This window comes from Euprymna scolopes, chromosome 11 (genome assembly GCF_053919585.1).
Source record: "Euprymna scolopes isolate OS-2025 chromosome 11, ASM5391958v1, whole genome shotgun sequence".
NCBI classification, from domain to species: domain Eukaryota; kingdom Metazoa; phylum Mollusca; class Cephalopoda; order Sepiida; family Sepiolidae; genus Euprymna; species Euprymna scolopes.
The window spans coordinates 23,563,645-23,568,370 of record NC_136492.1 but is presented as its reverse complement, the minus strand read 5'-3'; the positions used below and the strand labels follow the sequence as shown (position 1 = coordinate 23,568,370).

Sequence of the window (4,726 nt, the reverse complement as noted above, 5' to 3'; positions counted from 1 at the left end):
GCCCAATAAATAATAAATAATACACAATAAATGATAAATAATGAAACTACACAATAAGTACGAAATAATAAACAATCAACAATAAATACTAAATAATCAACAATACATAATAAATACTAAATACTAAAAAATGCACAAAAATACTATATAATAAACAATATACAATAAATACTAAATAATAAAGAATTCTCAATAATATAAATACACAACACTAAATAATAAACAATACACAATAAATACTGACTATTAAACACTAACCAATGAATACTAAGTACTAAATAATACACAACACATAATAAATACTTAATAATAAACAATTAAACAATTAATATTAAACAATGAATAAGAATTATTAGCTTATACATACGAAGTGTATTAAATAAATTTCCAAACTTTTATATAATTTTTTGATAATACACTCACGAAGCCTTGTTCGAAGAAATCTCTTTCGACTACAATGCACTCGTATTGTTCTAATAACTCCTGGAAGAACCCATAGAAGTCCTATTGTGTGAGCGCGTTAACAATCCCTCGTCACAGCCTCTTTCATTTCCTCTGTTGTCTCATAACGACGGCCTCTAAAGTTATTCTTGAGCTTAGGGAATAACCAAAAGTAACAGAGAGCAACGTTTGGACTATAGGGAGAGTGAGAAACTGTCTTGGTGCCCATCTTGTTCAAGACAATGTATTTATTTTTTATCTTCTTGAGCATCCTTGGGGCAAACTTCGCGCAAATCTTTCGCAACTTCAGTTTCCACACTGACATCAAACTGTGCAGTTATTGTCTCTACAGACACACGACAGCCTTTATCCATGAAATTCTTTATTTGGCCAATCAACTCTGGTGGTCTGACTTCCTTACTCCGCCAACACCTTTCATCATCCCTCACTGACTCCTTGCCTTCCTTGAGTCTCTTATGCCACTCATATGCTGATCTCAATTCATGCGTTTATTAAAAAGGTCGCTATGTTAGCTTCACAGGAAGTGGATTCAAAACCAATCTAAATACAATCTCACTCGAGGACAATTTATAACGAATAATCTCAGCCTTTTTTTTTTAAATTGTTCTTCCGCGAATCATACAATTTTGTTATGTCAACTGGATTGTGTATTCTATATTTCCCAAGCGGGCACCCATTTTTCACGCGGTGTCAATTGTGCTCACTCGGCGTCTTGCCAGCGAAGCGTATCCGATGTTCGTCGCGTTATGCCTTTCTTTGCCAACTGCAAAATGGGTTATAAATCGAATAGTCGCCACCTGCGTTTTTCAATTTGCTGTTTTCATTCTTGGATGCACTGGTTTATTCGCTTTCGTTTTATAAGGAAAACAAGAATACATGATGCGCTATTATGATTATGCAGACGGTATGCCTTTACCAAAGTTGTGTGTGTGTGTGTGTATGTGTGTGTGTGTGTGTGTGTGTGTGTGTGTGTGTGTGTGTGTGTGTGTGTGTGTGTGTGTGTGTGTGGCATAATCGCGTTGACACACCGATTCTCGTCAGATCACCAAAGTTAAGCAACGTTTAGACTGGTTAGCACCAGGTGGGTGAATATTTGGGAATTCTAGGTGCTGTATGTGCTCTCCGCTTATATCGACATTTGTTTCCCGTCGTCCTCAACGTACACTCCACTTGCCAGTGGTATTTAAGAATGTCGACTCAGAAGAGGTGTGGTTGGAGGTTGTGCATCTCTTGCCACAAAATTTTCACGCGCAGGCACCCTTGCGGTAGGTGTATCAGAATTTTTGTAGGAATTTTTGACACCCCTAACACGAAACTGCGAATAAAATATAAAAAAAAGCTCGTAATTTCTCTCTTAAAAATGGGTTGTTTATTTTCTTTATGGATTATACTTCCAAAATAAACTATTAAAGTTGTATAAAAAGTAATAGAAATAGTATTCTTTTATTTTAAAAAAACAGTAATGAAATTAATTGAATTTTACGAGTTCAGTATTTTTCAATATTTAAACTTTAAAAATCTATCAAAATTTTTCTATTGATTCTATTTTTACGATATTTTCAGGGTAAATGTGAAATTTTATGCTCTTTCCAATAAACCGAGTATAATATTTTAGACAAACGTTTTTTTTTAATTCACACCCCCCCCCCTATTTTGAAATGTCTATTAAAAAGTAAATAATTAATTTATGTGCCAAAGTTTTATATATCACAAATTGAAGATAAAAGATCAATAAATAATATTTTCTAATTTAAAACAAAAAAAGAACAGTTTTTTGGAAATTTACCTGTAAAGTCCGAAGTTTAAAACCTTTTTTTTTTTTTAACCACGTTGTTTGTTTTTATTTTTAATGAAACCTTGGTCCTTGCCCCTTTAATTGAAAAAAATCAGGGTTTGAATTACATTTTTCGAGTAGTTATAAGCTTGGAAAGACAGGGGGTCGAATTATTCAATATTTTTCACGAAGTTTCTGACACACCTACCCTTGCGGTGGGTATCCATAGTCTGTCAAAGACTGAAGGGGCTTATATATTTTACGTAGATCTGTTGTTGATTTTAAAAATAAAATAACGATACTAATACGGTTAACTTAGCGTCTCCACTTTGGAGATCTTGTTTCTAAGAAAATCGTCCTCATTTTTTCAACGTAAACAAATATTTCTTCTTTTTTTTATTTTTTGATTTTATAACACAGTAATCTACGGACATGCATATTTCGAAAATAATAAAATAATATATGAATGTTTCAAAAATATTATTATTATATACATACATATATATATATATATATATATATATATATATATATATATATATATATATATAAGGTGAGCCAAAAGTAGGTGGACTATATTCCAAACCTTTTTACGCTTGGAAGTGGCACTCTTGTCATGTATATCGATCGATCGGGTTTACTTGCGGAGGAAGCATCATAAAAGATTTCAAAAATTCGAATACAAATCTTTATACTTTCAAAGGCAAAACAGATGAAGTTAAATTATATTTGTTTTAATTGTTGAATATCGTGGAGATAGGTAGCCAGGATGGATTGCTAACCCTAGTAAGCCTATATCATGACAAGTGCGCCACTTCCACAGGTAGGAAAGTTTACAACATTGTCCACCTACTTTTGGCTCACCTTCTTACATATACAGTGGGGATCAAAAGTGTTTGCAAATTGTATAAATTGATAAATTTATGCTTCAATATTTTCCAATATAATAACTATGTTACTCACTGTTTGAAATGCAAATATATGAAGTAAATTTATAGAAACGGAAACCAAATAATCATATTCTGGGGGGGTATATATCTTTAAATGATTTCAGGAAGGAATATGGACCAAAAGAGTTTGCAAGCACTCATTTATCCGCAATAAATACCATTTTTAATTCGAAAAAGTGTGTCATCATGATTATAGTACCATATATTGATAACGTATTACAAGAAAACAACAGTTATTACTCAAATAACAATTAACAGAACAATACGAATTTATGGAACTATTTAACCCTTTATTCGCTTTCCTCCATTTTTAATCAAATCAATCAGCCTCCTATCAACAGAGGATGTTAATGTATGCACTTGCTGAGGTGTGATTTCAGAAGATACCTTCTTGATTCTCTCTCAAATGTCTTTTTTACTATGAAATTGATGCCCGTTTTCGTAAACCTTCCTCTTCAGAATCGACCAGAGGTTCTCTATCGGATTCAAATCCGGGCTCTGAGGTGGCCAGTCCATCAGACGTTCACCAGAGACCCCCTTGTCTGAAAGCCAAGCTTTTGTGAACCGAGAAGCATGGCTTGGGACATTGTCTTGTTGGATGATTAGATTCTGGTTGAGAGCATCATTTTGTGAATTCAACCAGGGCAATAAATTTGCTTCCAAAACCTTGCAGTAGTTCACAGAATTCATTTTGACACAGTCAGGGACAAGAAAAGGACCAACAATCTCACTTCCAATAATATCAGCCAAAATCATCGCTCCTCCTCCTTCCTGTTGACGTCTGAATCGCAAGCGTGGGCTATTGCCTTTAAGAAGCCATCCCTTAGCCCAACCGTCGGGGCCGTCGAGGGTTACTCTAGCCTCGTCAGTCCAGAGAACATTTTGCAAATTGGTTTTCAAATATTTAGTGGCCCATGCTAGTCGCTTCTGACAGTTTATATTACTCAAAGGAGGACATTTTGTCTGTGTTCTCTGGTCGGCTATCTGCTTCAAAATCCGATTTCGGGTCCTTTTAGAGATGCCAGACACTCCTGCATGGTCGAAAATATCTGTGCCTGTGCTGTGTGGGTTTACTAGCAAACTCTTCTTGATTTTTCTAATATTTTGTGGTGAAGTCACCTTTGGTCTGCCACTTTTATGCTTTTTTCTTCCATCTTTGCTGTCAATGACGAAACGTTTCACAGTTCGATGATCTCGTTTCAAAATTTTCGAAATCTCCAATGTAGACTTCTTTGCAGCAAGAAATGTAACAATTTCACCCTTCTCCCTATCTGTCAACATCTTTCCTTTAGCAATTATCAATAAATTAAGATTACCTGCATAAACTTTTGGCTCACCTGAAAAGTGGAAAATGTCGAACTATTATTAAATTCTGGCTTTTATCGTAAAATGCAGTAATGGAACGAACCAGAATGGCAACCAGCAAATGATGGAAAAGTCCAAAATGAAAAATAAAGCAAAATTAATAAAGAAATTGAAAAAAAAAAAAAAAATATATATATATATATATATATATATAGAGAGAGAGAGAGAGAGAGAG

At 34.2% G+C, this 4,726-nt stretch overlaps 1 long non-coding RNA gene across 1 annotated transcript in view; it reads right to left on the bottom strand.

Moving 5' to 3' along the window:
• Positions 1 to 380: 380 nt before the first annotated feature.
• The window catches only part of LOC145288229 (uncharacterized), a 17,356-nt gene continuing 13,010 nt past the window's right edge, over positions 381 to 4,726 (bottom strand). Inside the window, exon 2 of the long non-coding RNA XR_013869267.1 lies at positions 381 to 1,777. This is a non-coding gene — a long non-coding RNA (uncharacterized LOC145288229). The remainder of the gene's footprint in view (positions 1,778 to 4,726) is intronic.